Source organism: Prionailurus bengalensis, chromosome D1, assembly GCF_016509475.1.
Source record: "Prionailurus bengalensis isolate Pbe53 chromosome D1, Fcat_Pben_1.1_paternal_pri, whole genome shotgun sequence".
NCBI classification, from domain to species: Eukaryota; Metazoa; Chordata; class Mammalia; order Carnivora; family Felidae; genus Prionailurus; species Prionailurus bengalensis.
The window spans coordinates 56,098,370-56,115,354 of record NC_057346.1 but is presented as its reverse complement, the minus strand read 5'-3'; the positions used below and the strand labels follow the sequence as shown (position 1 = coordinate 56,115,354).

The following is a 16,985-nucleotide window of genomic DNA, read 5'->3' as shown; positions in this document are numbered from 1 at the left end:
CCGCGAGATGGTGACCTGAGCTGAAGTCGGACGCTTAACCGACTGAGCCACCCAGGCGCCCCACGAGGTAGCTTTTTAATGACACCAATTCCTCTCATCCCAGGACACACACACCCCTTTGAAATGTGACTCCATCCAGAGGTGAAATTTATTTCCCCACCCCTTGGTCTGGGCTGGCCTCATGGCTTGCTTGGACCAATGCATGTGCCGGAAGTGAAGCTGTGCATGTTCCGGAGCCCAGACACCGGGGGCCCTTGCTGCCTCTGCACCCACCCCCTTGGGGCCCAGCCCAGCTGCACGTCAGAAGCCCAGGCTGCACTGCTAAATGATACGGGCTACTGCAGAGGGCGGCCCTGAGGCCACGTGGAGAGAGGCCCAGCTGGCCCCGCCATCCCAGCAGAACCCAGGCCTGGCTGACCCACCAGTCAAGTGAGTGCGGCCGCGTGAGAGCAGCCGCACTGCCCAGCTGGCCCACAGAATCAGGGGAATCCATCAGTTGTTCCTTTCAGCCACTAAAAATCGACATGGTTTGTTACCTGGCAAGAGACGCCTGAAGCAACTAGGCTTCAACAGTGAAAAAGCTAAAAATACGCATTTGTCTAAGGTCATTTCAGAACCGCGGAGTCGGGCCATCCACCCTGTCATATCTCTGAAGTTCTGGCTGCTGGAGCAGAAATGTCTCCACGGCGTGGGGAGCATCATGTGGTTAGCGACTGGCTCTATCTCGCCCACGCTGCCTCCCCGGGGGCTCCATCAAGGCCCCGAACAGTGGGTGCTCCAAAGTTGCCAGGTGAGTGAGTGAATGTCCTCACCCGGCCTCTGCATACAAACCCCCAGGGAAGGGAGCTCTCTGCCTCCAGGACAACCTCTTCCTGGGAGAAGGTTCTCCTCCATCTAGAGCACAGACCTATGACCCCTCTGGTGGGCCTGCTTCTGCCTGCATCCCCTATTCTATGTGACATCCTTAGGTATATCACAGTGGCTCCTGGCGTTTGCAAAACAGCACAACCTCCCTTAATAGCAAGTATTTCCATGTACACAGAATGCCGGCCACCTTGTAACCATAAGGAAGTGTTTCCACCAGGGCCCCAAACAAGCACGCGTTCTGGGATCGCACAGTTTAGGGTATAACCCCAATCCCACCTCTGTACGGCCCTGGATAAGACACTTCCTGTCTCTGAGCCTCAGTTATCTCATCTGGAAAATAGGAGTGGTGAAATTTACCGCCTAGGGTTACAGTGGGGCTTAAAGAGATGATATATGTAAAATGCTCTGCACGTAATCGGTCCTTGATAAAGGTTAGTTCCTTTTCTGCCAGGTACATAAACAGTTCCAGATGGAGAGCTCATTTGTGCTTAGCGTTCATGTCTGTATAAATAATGTGCAGGTGGGGGAGGAATTGTCAGGTGGCCGGGGTGGGGGAGGGCATTCCCAGCAGTGGGAGCAGCTTAAGCAAAGACAAGAGGGAGAAGTTTGGTTTCAGGGAAGGGTGAGTCAGGGGCTCGGTGCTGCTGGCATCTAGGGCAGCAGGAAGGACAGTGACTGGGGAAGACAGGCCCATGCCCTGAGCGCTGGGCTAAGCAGCGTGCGCTTTGCCAAGGGCAGCCTGGAGGAGGTCTGAAGCAGGGGCGGGGGGGATGAGATCGGGTGTGGGATTCAAGTCCAGGCGGATCTTGGCGGGGGGGTGGAATCAGGAGGGGAGGTGAGAGAGAGTTCCTGGGAGCCTGAAAGGGGAGAATTGGGGTGGGAGCAGGGATGCTTAGGCCCATCATGGGGAGAGAGAGCCTGGCCACTCAGCATGGGCACACTTGTCACGGGAAGCAGGGCCCTTGACCCTCTGGCCCGGTACCTGTACTCTGTGTCTTTAAGGCCAGGACCCGGATGCAGGGTAGACCAGAGGGGGAACTAACCCTACCCATTTATCTGGTGGGGACTCAGAGGAATCCCTTTCCAGATCTGCTCTCTCATTTTATGAACCATCCTGGCGTCCAAGCTGAGCTTTGCAGCTTTTAAGCCCTGCCACAGTTACGGGCTCCTCTGAGACTCGCAGCTACCTTGGGAAGGAGGGAGGCTGGGCAGAGATGATTAGCCCTATTTTTCAGATGGGGAAACCTAGGCCCAGAGAGGGCAAGTGACTTGCCCAAGACCACACAGCAAATGTATGGCACAGCTGGGCCGGAACCTAGATCTCCTGCCTCCCGCTCCCATCCTAGCCTCTTTCCACAGCACTGAGGGCCTGGGGAAGATGTTCTCACTTACCTGCCCTGGGTGAAGAGTGAGGGGAGCCAGAGAGAGGTTGACAGCTGTCAGCAGACAACACTTAACCCAAACTGACAATTTAATTGTGAAAATGTGGACAAGGTACAGTTATATGTAAGGAAATCCAGACGGCCTGGGCCCCTGGGGAGCCTCAGCCAGCACCCCAGTTGCCAGGGAAACAGAGGATTTGAGATGATGTCACTAGACTCGGAGGCTGAGGTATGGGGGATGGGCTACCCAACCACCTCTTTGGGACCAGATGGGGCTGTGGGCCTGGCCACGGGCTGTTATCCCCATGGTTAACTCTTTCCCTTATAAATGGGGCAAAAGAGAGCTCCAGAGCAGGGGGGCGACTTACCCAGGGTCACACAGGGAGTCAGTGACTGAGCTCCCCTCATTAGATGACCGTGTCTATTCCTCTAGCAAACTTCAGGGCCCAGTCAGAGTCATCTGAGTCCCCACGCCCAGCACAGCACCTTGCAAAGAGCAGAGCTCAACTCAACAATGAGGGCTACTCGATCCCTTTATAGAATGGGGGGGGGGGGGGGGAGGGGCATAAGCCACTTCAGGAGGTGACACTTGTTAAGTCACAGTAGCCTTAGATGAGGAGGAAGCCTGAGCAGTCATCCAGAGCAGTGCTCTCTGGTTCAGCGGACACTGAGCTCAGAAAGAGCAGGTCACCAACCCAAGGTCACCAGCAGGTTGGGACAACACTTGACTGACCCCGAGTCATGCCCAAGAGATATGACACCTTATATGATCCTTACTCAGGGAGGAGCGGTCCCTTTCATTGCCACCCTTCGAGATCTGGGCCTTGGCAAGTCTCCATTGTCTGAAGCATTTTTCTCAGAATCCTCAGCCTCTGACCCAAGGCTGAACATCCACCAAAGCATCAATAACAATGATAACTCCCCTTAGCATTGCCCCTACTGTGTGCCTGCCTCCGGGCTGTCCCTCTGTGTTCCGTATCTCAAATATTTACTCATCTATGGGCTGGGAGCCACTGTTCTCGTTTGCCATCCAGAAAACAGAGGCTGGGGTCTGGAAGTGTCACCTGCCCTCCTGCACGTAGCCGGAAAGTGAAAAGCTGGGATTTACATCTCAGGTCATTCTGCATCTAACAACTGGCTGCCTTCTTCCTTGGCTCTTAGACCCTCCCACATTGGACTCTAAGGGGAGAGGGCAGCTGGATGTTTGCCTGTCCAGCCTCCCTCCCATTCCTGATGGTAAAAGCATCTCTCCCCTGCCATCCTCCTACTTTCTGAGTTTCGAGGGAGCGGTCACAGAGACCAGTAGCCCGCTAGAAGGCCTGGCCTTCTGGAGAATTCCATCTTCCTAGCCATATTATATGACCCAACTAGACCAAACAGAGCTGTTGTCCTCAGCTTGCACAAATGGGTTCTGGGAGAAAGCAGTTAGCTCCCGTTTGGAATGACAGCTCTAAAGGTGTGATTCCCCAGAGCTTCCAGCCTTGTGAGGAAGACGAGGAGAAGGAGGAAGGAAGAGAAGAAACAGGCAGGGGCGTAGGGGAGGTCATTTGAGTTCACAAGCACACCCTTGTCCCTCCCAGGTGTGTGGGCCCGTGGATCCGTGTTCCTTAGGCTCATTGGAATTAGATCTTTCTCTAGACTCTTGCAACAGGAGCCGTCCTGACTATTACTTCTGCGATGTGCTATGCACACTTTAATAAAAATGTAATAAAAGATTAATAAAAGCTCTTGTCCTCCAGGAACTAAGTGTCTGGGCAGGAGGGGTGGGAGTGAATATAGTTCTGCGTTCTATACCTACTCGATTTCAGACTTGCTGTGTGAGTCTTCCCCTCTCTGGGCTATAACTTCCCTACCTTTCATATGGGCAGGGGTGGGGGTGGGAGGTGGATACTGGGTTAAGTGTTCTGCAAGGTCCCCTCCACTTAAAAACAAAAAGACATAATCGAGATACACACGCACCCTTTTAAAGTGTACCGTTCAATGGTGTTTAGTACATTCACAAATTTGTGCAGCCATCACCGCTTTCTAATTTCAGAACATTTCCATCAGCCCACGAAGAAACCCCACACCTATCACTCCCCATTCCACTCAGTGCCTCAGCCCATAGCCACTGCTAATTTCCTTTTTGTTGCTATAGATTTTCCTGTTCTAGACATTTCAAGTTCATTTTCAAGTTCATCCATGTTTTAGCCTATATCAGTACTTCTTCATTTCTTCTTATAACTGGATAATAGTTCACTGCATGGAATACCCTATTTTGTTTGTCCATTCGTCAGTTGGTGGACACTTGGGTTGCTTCCACTTTTGGGCTATTATAAATAATGCTGCTCTGAATGGTCATGTACAAGCTTTGTATGAAATATATGCTTTCAAGTCTCTTGCATATATACAGAGGAGTAGAATTGCTGGATTATATGGTAACTCTATATGACTTTTGGTGCGTTGCCAAATTGCTTCCCACAGTGGCTGCACCATTTTGCATTTCTTCCAGCAGTGTATGAAGGTTCTAATTTCTCTACATCCTCCCCAGCACTTATCATTTTCTGTCTTTTGTATTTTGGACATCCTAGTGGATGTGAAGTGGTATTTCATTGTGGTCGTGATGTGCATTTCCTCAGTGGCTGATGGTGTTGAGCACCTTTTCCTGTGCTCGCTGGCTATTTGTATATCTCCTTTGGAGAAATGTTTATCCAAATCTTTTGCTCATCAAAAAAATTGGATTATCTTTTTAAAAAAATTATTGTTGAGTTATAGGAGTTCTTTAATGTATACAGGATACTAGGATGTTCTATCTTTACCACATACTCTTTTGCAAGTATTCTCTCCCATTATTTAGGTTGTCTTTCCACTTTCTTGATAGTGTCCTTTGAAGCACAAAATTTTTTAAGTATTATGAAGTTCAGTTTCTATTTTTTCCTTTGGTTGCTCATTTTTTTGGTGTCATAACTAAGAAATTATTGTCTTATCCAAGGCCACAAAGATGCACACCAATGTGCTTTTCTAAGAGCTTTCTAGCTTTAGCTCTTATTTAGATCCGTGATCCATTTTGAGTTAGTCTTTGTATATGGTGTGAGGTAGGGGATTTTGTGTGTGGGTATCCAGTTGTCTCAGCACCATTTACTAAAAAGGTTATTCTTTCCCCATTGAATTGTCTTGGCTCTCCTGTCAAAAATTAACCATAGGGGGCGCCTGGGTGGCTCAGTTGGTTGAGCACCCAACTCTTGATTTCAGCTGGGGTCATGATCCCACGATCCCAGGGTCGTGGGATCGAGCCCTGTGTCAGGCTCCATGCTGAGAGTGGAGCTTTCTTCCAATTCTCTCTCTTTCTCTCTCTCTCTCTCCCTATGCCCCTCTCCCCAACTCATGCTCACTCTCTATAATTAAAAAAATAATAAATGAATTGACCATAAATGTATGGGTTTATTTACATAATTACCTTTTTTTTAAATGACATCCAAGCAGTAAGTTACAGTAAGGTCCTTATAGTCACAACTGTGTGACAGAGAGTGTGGCAGAGGGGGGAGAACAAATGAAAACTGTGAAATCCCATGGACCAGATCCAGTATAACCCCAGGCAAACTACTTCACTTTGTCTTTTAAGAAATAGCACAATATGTTGTCCTGAACACATTCTCTCTTTTCAGTTTTTATATATTTTTTAAGTAGGCTCCATGCCCAATATGGGGCTTGAACTCTGATCCAGCCAGGCACCCCTGAACACATTCTCACTGTAAAAAATACCAGCATCTAGGTACCCCTGAGCCTCAGTTTCCTCTTCTGTCACATCTAAGTCCCAGAGCTAGTATAAGGCTCAAAATGAGAGGGAGGAAGCAGAAGGGGGTTCCAGGCGGGGTTGGGGACACAAGCAATGGTTTGGAAGCTAGAAAGTGCAAGGTGTGATGGGGAGGGGGAGCAGTGAGAAGTGTGGAAGGAGGGGGGGGGGATGTTGAAAGGCTGCCTCTCTTGTCCTTAGGTTGGTGAAAAACCAAAAGACTCTGGTGCCTGCGTCATAGCATAGCTCAGAAGACACCTCCCGTGTCCCCGTCGGGAATCCCATGGCAGAGAGTCCCAGCCAGGACATCCAGCAAGGCCTCTCGGCCACGGGGCTAGCAGCGAGCAGGCCACACGTGTCCTGACGCTGTTGGCTGCACTCAGTCTGGGTGTGGTGGGGCTGTGCGAGAGAGAGCAAGGCGGTTGGGGTCTAGCGATGGGTGGGGGGTGAGGCTTTTGTTTCTTACTTTGTGCTTAAGTGAGCAAAACCCGCAGAAGCTCAGGGAGAAGAATGTGCAAAAGGAAGGGAAAAGGAAACTGCCATTTGGCAACTACCTCCTATTCCCCCGGAGGCACTCTGTGAACTTCCTCTCCGCTCACAACCACCCAGAGAAACAGGAGGATCGTCCCCATTCATAGAACCCGCAACTGACTCAGAGAGAAGGATAGATACATCTGCCCAAGATCACACAGCCAGCAGGTGACAGAGCTAGGATTTGAACCCCGTTCCATCTCTCCTAAAGCACATGCTTTTCCCTTAATGCCCTCGCTACCCTAGAGGAAAGGGAGAAAAAAAGAAAGAAGGCGAGATAGAAAGAGGCCCGGCTCGGGGAAAGTCACACGGAGAGAAAAAGAAAAAACGAGAGTGGAAAGAGCAGGAGGCCGCAGCCGAGGCCTGGAGCGGGTCCTCGGGGAGCAGCCGAGGGCGGGGATGGCCGGAAACCGGCTCACCGAACCTGGAGCCAAGAACCATGCTTGGCCTGAGACCTGGTGGAAAAGCTCTCACCTCAAGATAGTGAAGTGGGGGAAACTGGCGGGCCGGCGTGGGGGGAGGTGGGGGTGCAGGGTCTGCCCAGGAGGAGGGCAGCGTGGCCGGATGGCCAGGGGGCTGCCAAGCAGGGTTCTTCACACATCATCCAGCTCAAATAACCACCGCGGCTGCTCAGGCTGGCAGGCCCTTGCTCCCGGACGTGCAGAGCCGCAGGCTTGGAGGCCGCGAGGGAGGAAGCAATGACCGGGCCTTCCTGGAACACTGGTTGTTCTTTGCACAAACGCCTGAATGGGGCCCATAAGTAGGGTGGCTGTAGTGTATTCTCTGGACCAGGACAGCTGGGAGTGAGTAGGGACAACAAGCATACAGACACAGGTATATAGGGTACCCAGCCTCGAGGGTCCTGCGTGGCTGGGCCTGGCCTGTGCCTGTGGCTGGCCCCCCTGCCCCCCACCCTCTTCGTGCACACTGGCCTTCCTCTGCAGACACGTAGGGCCTTGGCGTTGCCTGGAACAGCCCGCCCTATGCCATCACCACCTCTCCACACCCCTTCATTGTTTCTACTCGCCTTCAGAACTCAGCTCAAGCCACACCAGTGCCTTCAGTATATCGTGTATTTTCCTCCACAGCACCGATGACAATCACAGGCATGAAAGAAATTCTTAATTATGTATTTGGTTGCTTAAAAGTCTGTCTCCCTTCCTAAGGGCAGGGCTGGGTCTGACTCACCCACTGTTGTATCCTGGACGCTCTAGCCAAAGGCCCCAGTGTAACGGTGAATAAATCAACTCCCAGGGCCCCCAGTACGGCCACCTGGTTGTGTGCCATCGTGTAATTTGGGGTTCTTCCCTATACATGGAAAGGAAAGGAAGGAGCTAGTCCTAAAAAAAAAAAAAACAACCTCTTGGGTACAAGGTGCACTTCTGATTTCTTCCACAGGCTCTGAGCTCTGTGGGGGAGAGACAGCACCCCTGGCCCTCCCCTTCCCCGGACTCTAGACTAGCTTTAGGCCCGAAGGAGGGGCCCAAGTTGGACTTACTGATGAGCGATCGCAGTGTGAATACCATCGTGATGGATCACGAGAAGTCGGAACCAGAGGGAACTCTAGATACTGTGAGATAACGGGCTGAGTCCTGGCCCTGGGGTATTGTAGGCCCCAAAAATACTGGTGTTCCTTCTTTTAGAAATCATCTTGTCCAAGCATCTTTCTTTTGTTGTTTTTTGTTTTAATTTATTCCTAGGTATTTTTATTTATTTATAGAGGCAAGGGATGGTGGCAGAGGGGGAGAGAGAATCTTAAGCAGCCTCCGTGCTCAGTGTGGAGCCCGACACAGGGCTCGGTGCGGGGCTCAATCCCACAACTTTGGGATCATGACCTGGGGCAAAAGCAAGCGTTGGATGCTCAACGGACTAAGCCACCCAGGCACCCCACCTTTGCTGTTGTTTTTTTAAATGTGCAGTTCAGTGGATTAGGGGCGCCTGGGTGGCTCGGTTGTTTACGTGTCTGACTTTGGCTCAGGTCATGATCTCATGGTTCATGGGTTTGAGCCCCACATCGGGCTCTGCTGTCAGTGCAGAGCCTGCTCCGGATCCTCTGTCTGCCTCTCTTTCTGCCCCTCCCCCCGCTCATGCTCAAAACTAACTCACTAACTAACTAACTAAATAAATAAATAAAAATTTAAATGTGCAATTCAGTGGATTATAGTATGCTCACAAAGTTGTGCAACCAGGACCACTATCTAATTTTAGAACATTTTCATCACCCCAAAAAGAAACCGCCATCGCCATCTGAGGCCCAGAGAGGGTGGTCCCCTATCTAAGGTCCTATCGTCAGCCAGCAGCAGGGCCAGGCCCGGAGCCCAAGCCTCCTGACACTCAGTCTGCTTCGTTAGGCAGCATGTCTGGGTTCTCTCTGGCACCCCCAGGCATCCTCCGGTGTCTGACACAGAAGAGCTGTTTAGCCAAGGCCTATTACATTGCATCTAACAGGGAGAATGAGACTGTACCATCGATAGCTATGCCTTTAACGTTTCAGAGCCCTGCCTGTGCCCAGAATGGAGCTGAGGGCTCTGGGGGCACAGGAGACATACCTAGAGATCATTTCACACTTGTACGCTACTTCCCACAAGAGTCGGTGTCTTTCCATAGCCGGGGAAGTGAGCACACGGCCCATCTCCTTCTCCTCCTCCCATCCCCTTCTCAGGGCCACCTGTCCAGACCACCCTATATCAGAGTGCACCCTGCCCCTCCCTCCTGGCACTCTCTCCCTCCAGGCCGGCTTTTCCTCCTCAGCGCTCACCGCCATCCATCGGCCATACTGTACCCCCCACTTCTTTCTCTGGTTACTGTCTGTCTTCGCAGACTGGAATTCAGCTCCATGAGAGCAGGGGTTTCTGTCTGCTTTGCTCGCTGCTGCACCCCAGCTCCTAAACGGTGCCCGTTTCCTAGGTGTTTCAGAAATAGTGACCGAATGAACGCGCGACAAAATAAATGGTTAGCTATTATTGCATTATTCTCATCAGCGATAGTTAGGGGAGGGATTATTTTCCTTGTTTCATAGATGCGCCTCAGTCCACTCAGACTGCTGGAACAAAATACCGTAGACTGGATGGCCTAAACAGCAGACATCTACGCCTCACAGTTCTGGATGCTGGGAAGTCCCAGATCAAGGTGCTGACAGATTGGTTCTTGCTGAGGGCTCACCTCCCAGCTTGCAGATGGCCACCATCTCACTGTGTCCTCACACAACCTATTGGTGCACACGCAGGGAGAGAGACAGAGAAAGTGAGCTCTGATGTCTCTGCCTCTTATAAAGACGCTAATCTCGTCATGGGAACCCCACCTTCATGCCCTCAACTAATTATCTACCAAAGGCCCTACCCCAAATACCATCAAACTGTAGGGGGCGGCACTGGGGAATAGGGACCCAACATCGGAATCTGGGGCGGGGGGTGTGAGCATGAACATCCAGTCCATAACAAATGGCAAGCTGAGGTCCAGAAAGGTTACCTGGGAACCAGAGGCAGACCATGACTGGCCACCCCCCTGGTCCCATCAGGGCAGCCTGGAGTGGGGTCAAGGTGGGCATGAGGAAGCAGGGGCCAGACCTCCCAGGTTTGGCATTGTTTTTAGGACCCCAGAAAGCAGCGTCAGTCTATGAACCCAGCCTCTCCTCCTTCCCGCAATAGTTTAGCTGCTCTCACATTCCATGTCATAGCCAAAGTGGAAAAAGAAAGAAAGGAAAAAAGGCAGTGCTATTTTTTAAAATGGCCTTAGCTCTGTGAGTTCCAACATGGAAACTGCTGTCCATGATGTCATGGGCCCCGAGGCCCTCTGGGCAACGTTACTGACACTTCATACGGTGGGCCGGGCCCAGGGTCCACACACTCCTCTTGCCAGAGCTCCGTGTGCCCGCGGGCAGGCACAGGCTCCATCTACAAGCCTGGGCCAGACCCCCTGAGCCAGGATGGAGCCAGGCACTGGGCAAGCAGGGGGTACCCTGGAGTAACACCCCAGCAGAGCATCTCGCCCTGTGTTGCTCACAGGTCTGTAAGGTCCACCTCTCGCGGGATCTATGACAGCCGTGGGACACACAGAGGGCAAGCACTCTGACCTGTGTTTTTCTATGGGGGAGCAGAGCACAGAGTGGTGTGGTGCCCCGTGCACGGTCACACAGCTAGGGAGTGACGGGGAGCTGGAGCCCTGTCCTCTGACTCTAAATTCTATGGTCCACTTATAAGGAGAGGGCACGGTCTTTGCCTACAACAAGCTGACCGACTGATAAAGGCCGTGGGGGAAACACTCGGTCAAGTTCAAGTCTTCATTTTACAGTGGGAGAAACTGAGAGGGCAGGGACCGGCCCAAGGTCGCTCAGTTGATCCACAGACCGGGCAGGGCTGGTTGCAGGCTCTGGGCTTCTAGCCGGGAGTATTCCCCGCTATATCCTGCATTTAAACAGTTCCATTTGGGCGGAAGCTGTGCTGTTCCGGAAGAGACGCCAGGCCTTCCCAGCCTCCGGTCTGAGGCTGTCTTCCAGGATCTGCTGTCAAGGCTTATTCCTCAGGGAACAGCTGTTGGCAAAAGGAGATGAGGTATTGATTATGGCTGGGGCTGGGGGAGTGTGGCTGAGCCCCTAGGGAGAGAGAAGGGATGGGAACGGGTAATGGAAGTTTCTCAGAGAAACAAACTAAAGGTATTTTGCTTTTGCTTACTGTATTTTCTAATTTTTTTTGCACTGAGACAGTTCATTTTTTCATATTTGAAAGTGATAAACTATTTAATTGAAAATGGTCTGGGGGCGCCTGGGTGGCGCAGTCGGTTAAGCGTCCGACTTCAGCCAGGTCACGATCTTGCGGTCCGTGAGTTCGAGCCCCGCGTCGGGCTCTGGGCTGATGGCTCAGAGCCTGGAGCCTGTTTCCGATTCTGTGTCTCCCTCTCTCTCTGCCCTTCCCCCGTTCATGCTCTGTCTCTCTCTGTCCCAAAAATAAATAAATGTTGAAAAAAAAAATTAAAAAAAAAAAAAAAGAAAGAAAATGGTCTGGGAGGGGCGCCTGGGTGGCTCAGTCTGTTGAGCAGCTGACTTCGGCTCAGGTCATGATCTCGAGGTCCGTGAGTTCGAGCCCCGCGTCGGGCTCTGTGCTGACAGCCTGGAGCCTGTTTCAGATTCTGTGTCTCCCTCTCTCTGACCCTGCCCTGTTCATGCTCTGTCTCTCCCTGTCTCAAAAATAAATAAAAAACATTAAAAAAATTTTTTTTAAAGAAAATGGTCTGGGAATCCAGGGTTGCCCCAGTCCTGACTGGTTGTGTGAACTTGGGTGGGTGCCTGCCTCTCTCTAAGGCTTTTCTTAGAAAATGCCAGTCATAAGGTTGCCCCATGAGAGGTAAATGAATCAAAAAGTCTCCCTGACTCAAGACACAGCTGTCTAGCCTGGTCATCAGAGATACTGAGCCACCAAAAGAAAGAACACAGCCACCCAGGTATGAGGTGTCCAGAGAAAAGTCAAAGTTCAGAGAAGCCCACTTTGGCCATGCTGTCCAGTAAGTCAGAGTCGCTGTCTGAGGGACATGCCCATCCAGGTCCCCACAGAGGGCCTCTCCGGTCAGAGTGAAAACGGTTCATCAGGCTTCACCAAACCCGTGTGAACCACCCTCTGTACTAGTCCTCCTCGCCCCTTTGGTCATATTCCGGGCCCAGCAGGCCACAGTTTCCCAGAGGCTCGGCTGCCAGGAGGGAAGGAGACTGGGGAGGGACAAGAGCACTCCTGTCAGCGGCAAAGGAGACTCTCCCGTGTCGGTTTTCACAGCGAGGGGAGGAGGTATTGATCTTGAGCGACGTGGTGAGGGCCAGTCTGTTTGACCTCTCTGGGTGCCTTGAAAAAGGCCAATGTCAGGACTGGCCAGGTGAGGGTCAGACTCTAGGCTGGTCAATCACCCAGGACCTGCCACCAGTGAAAGGGTCAAATGATTTTAATATGTGCACAGGGTTTTTAGAATAGTGCTTGGCATAAAATAAGGAGCCAATCAAAACTGCTAGGTGAAAGTTAACTGTGGCCTATCTTGATGGCAGGGTGGACTCCCCCGCCTTGACCCCCGCCATCTGCCCAGTTGGAGACTCACACCATCTCTGCCACCCATGGGCACCGAGAGGGCACCCAGCTGACTGTTCTAAAATGCAGCATCACTTTCTGGTTTTTCCCTGCCAACTCCCCTCTGCTGTCTGGGGCCAAGGGAGGAATCATTGGTTCTCCATTCCTGAGTTATCTTCCCACCCACCACCCATCACTCACCTCCTGTCAGCACTGGGCTAAACCTCAGAGGCCAGGAATTCTAGGTCAGGCTGGGACCCCACGGTGTCGGCCTGGAAGGCCCTCAGTGTGTGCCTTGATCACCCCTCCTCTAAAGTACACATGGGGAAACTGAGGCCCAAAGAGGGAGAGGGATCCCCCCCCCCCCCCCCCGCCACCCCATTGTCTCCGGTTTACGCAGCCAGGGAGCTGGTGGCTGGGCTGGAGCTGGGCCCAGCCCCGGGGCTTTCTCCCGGTCTCCTCCACTCTTCAGGGGTCCCCAGAGGCCGCTTAGGAGACTATGCTCCCCCCTTTTGTAGCCACACCTCACCTGGTCTTCGTTTGCTCCATCCTCTGTGGCTCTGGGATAATTCTCACCAAGCAGGGTCAGTCCCCCGGGGGGCAGGCAGCTAACGAGCTTCGGATGTCTGGGCCAAAATGCGTCACCGCAGGCGGACGCTCAGATGCTCGCGCTGATTGCGGAGGCCTGGCCAATGGTGGTGGCACGCAGGGGACACTCTTCCCTTTACAGGTTACTTAAGTCCCTGCCTGGATGCAGCAGGTGCCAGTGTTTCTCCCCAGAACCCCTGGCTGGGGTGGCTATTTCAAGATCTGGAAAAGGGCGGGGAGGCTGGAGGATAAATGCATTTTGAGCACTTGGGAAGTTATTTCTTCTTTCAAGTTTTTTCTGGGTCCAGAACCAGTCTTTCCACGGAGGTAGCCCCAGGGAAGGGGAAAGAGAGCAGGCAAGCGTCGTTTTGATGGCCAGCTCCGTGCATGCTCTGGGCAGGGCACAACCCTCACAGGAACCCTGCAAGGCTAGGACTGTCACCATCTACTTCACAGATGAAGAAAAGGAGGTGCAGACAGGTGAGGTGACTGGTACAAGGTCACACAGCCCCTGAGTGGCCAAACTAAGGTTCTAGCCCACACTCTTCCCTGCAGCAAACTGGGACGTTTCCAGAAGACCAAGATAGTATATTGTGGTTTGAAAACTGCGTGAATGGTGAGGGCCCGCGGGCTGCCCTTGGGTCTTAGACACTGAGGCTGCCTTTGCGGCTAACTCATTTTTCCCTCTTGACAAGACAGCAGATTGTACGTTTCCAAAACGCGTTTCATCACCTCAGCTTCAGGTGAGGTCATAGCAACTGCCATCATCATATCCTCAGCCGTGCCTGGAACACATTCTGGGAGCCAGACCCTCTGCTGGAGACTTCCTGTTGGTTACCTGTGAGGAGCTTAGATTCCAGAGCTCTGCCACTTACTAGCTGGGGACCCTAGCCAAGTAACTTGACCTCTCTGTGCCTCTATTTCCTCCTCGGTGTGATGAGGATGCTATTGTGATGAGGATGCTATTCGTTCCTATTTCAGAGGGTCCTGCAATTAAATCAGTTATTATTTTTATTTTTTTAAATTTTTTTTAACGTTTTATTTATTTTTGAGACAGAGAGAGACAGACAGAGCATGAACAGGGGAGGGGCAGAGAGAGAGGGAGACACAGAATCGGAAGCAGGCTCCAGGCTCTGAGCCATCAGCCTAGAGCCCGACGCGGGGCTCGAACTCACGGACCGCGAGAGCGTGACATGAGCCGAAGTCGGACGCTTAACCGACTGAGCCACCCAGGCGCCCCATAAATCAGTTATTATTTTTAAAGGGCTTAGAAGGATGCCTGGCACAGGGTACACACCAAGCATATGTGTTAGCAGATAATGGGCTCAGTCTTATGAGATGGGCATTGTAATTTTCCCTGAACTGCAGATGTGGAAACTGAGGTAATGCAGTACAGTGATTCTCAAACTTAGCTTGCACCAGAATCACCCAGAGAGTTCATTAAAATATTAAACTCTGGGGTGAGGGGTGGGGGGTGCCTGGTGGCTCAGTCCCTTAAGCATCAGCCTTCTGCTCAGGCCATGATCTCTCAGTTCGTGAGTTCAAACCCCGCATGGAGTTTTGTGCTGCCGGCCCAGAGCCTGGAGCCTGCTTTGACTTCTGTGTCTCCTCCTCCCCTACTTGTGCTCTCTCTCTCTCTCTCTCTCTCAAAAATAAACATTAAAAAAAAAAAATACTAAGCACTGGGAAACCCTGCCGGAATTTCTGGTTCGGTAAGTCTGGGTTGGGCCTGAGAATGTGCATTTCTTGCTGCCGGTCCAGTGATGGCACTGTGAAGGCCTGTAGTACAGCGGAGTATGGCTCCAGTTCTGCCAGGGCCAGCTCGGGCCAGTAATAGAGCCAGTTCCATAAATGATGTGGCGTGTCAGTGTGGGAGTGATTTCAGAGAACAGAAAGGGTGTTGGACCGGGAGCCCGGGGGTTCTAGTCCTGAATTTACTCCCAACTCCCTTGGGACTTGACCGAGTCATTTTCCCCCCCTGCAGCCTTGGTTTTCTCCTCCGGAGCCCAGGGGGGAACGGTAAGCCTCGCTTACAGGGCTCTTAGAGGATGGAACGGGGCCAGCTGTAACTCTGACCCCCCGCAGCAGGAATGATGAGGGTGGTCGGGCCCCGGGTGCTCACTCGCTAGCATCCTTCACTGCCCACCGTTTCCTCTCCTGACGCCGAGGGCTGTGGCTCATCCCCCTTACTTCTTTCTGGGAGCTGAGTCGGGAAGACGGAGGCCACACTGTCCCCCACGCCCCATGGCACTCGGCAGAGGGTAGCGTGCTTGCTGTGGCCGCAGGCTGCATAAAGGGGCCTGTGTTCCGGCCGCTCACCTCCCACTGTGCGCCCAGTGGTTTTCTATTTCAGTTGCTGTAAAAATATCACCTTTGATCTCAGCTTGTGGCTCTTAAAAAAAGAAGAAACCACCAACAGGCTGGGTTTTCATTCTCCCTGGCCCTCTCACCTCCACTCCCTACTCACCTCCCCTCTTCTCTTTTGCTCCCTGCTCTGGAGCACCAGCACCCTAGCTGGACAGAGCACCTTAGCAATCAGCCTACTGCTCTGAGTGCCTCCCCCAGGTCCCCACTGGAGGGACAGGATCAATGAGGGTGTATGTGAAGGAGGCTGCCCCTTCCCCTCTGCTCCTACTGCTTAACGTCTCCAAGACTCCGTTTGGTGCGGTCACCTCCAGGGCCCCTTGCTCTGGCAGAGGGACCAGAGAATCCCCCCAGAAGCCTTGTGGTTGATGCGCATTTTGTACCAATCGAGAAGGCAAACAAGCCTCGAACCTCTGACACACAGAAGGCTTTTAGCTGTTGTGGCATTTTTCTTTGGTTTCAGCTTTTAGAGAAAGAGACAAAACAACATTCCTTCAACAAACACTTCTCCCCAGGTCATCTGTGCTGGGCCCTGGGCTGACATGGCCACTGCCCTTCCCCAGGAGCCCCTCTCCATCCCCACTGGTGGAGACAAACATGTGTGCAAGGGGCAAGCAACCACGATGAACAGGGAGCACGGAAGCTGGTGGCACTGAAGGAGGCCCTGACCCAGCTCTGGTCTGCCTTGATGGGGTGGTGCTGGAACAGAAAGGGCAAAAGGCTTGGAATTTATAGGAAGCTGGGGGCATCCTTGATCGCACGGGCGGCTTTAAATGCAGCCACGGCCTGGGAAGTGAGAGAAGTGAGGAGGGCCTGTGGAGAGCTGAGTGGGCCTCAGAGGGGTGAGACTGGCAGGCAAAGAGCACTGCCATTATTCCCAAGGCCATGGAGAGATCCTGCACGGGCTGAGGGCAGTATGGCTGTCCATGAAGAAGGCCTTTCTGGGAGCAGGGAAGGCCTGGGCAGAGGAGGTGAGGTCCTGTGTGTGTGTCCAGGCCACAGCCTCATTTAACAGCAACCACAGCGAGCCAGGGCCCAGCCTGAGGTCCTCCGGACCAGCCCACAGCCCTGGACGAGGCAGAGGGCACAGGCAGTGTGGCGGCCCCTGGGCAGGGGGCTCTGGAGGCAGGCCTGACTCATCAAGGTCTCCAGGGCCCAGCCCAGGGCTGGGGCAGAGCAGGCGCCAGTGAAAGTGTGCTGGGGAGTGAAAGAAGTCTTACAAATGCTTCCAGCAGACCAACTGGAGGTATTTCTTCCTGCCTGCACATCCTCAGACCTGGGAATAAGCGTGAGACTCTGACGGGCTCCTGAAGATGCAGGGCACAGCTGTAAGAGGTTTGGGGGCCCCAGGGGGAAAGTCCCTCCTGGGCTTCAATGTCTCCGTTTTCCCATCTTGAAGTGAGGGTATGCGGGGGGGGAGAATGACAAGCCATGCAA

The 16,985-nt window shown here is 52.7% G+C and overlaps 1 long non-coding RNA gene across 1 annotated transcript in view; it reads right to left on the bottom strand.

The window, feature by feature from the left end:
• Positions 1-13,922: 13,922 nt before the first annotated feature.
• Positions 13,923-16,985, bottom strand: part of LOC122482549 — a 3,845-nt gene continuing 782 nt past the window's right edge. The window contains exon 2 of the long non-coding RNA XR_006297203.1: positions 13,923-14,171. This is a non-coding gene — a long non-coding RNA (uncharacterized LOC122482549). The remainder of the gene's footprint in view (positions 14,172-16,985) is intronic.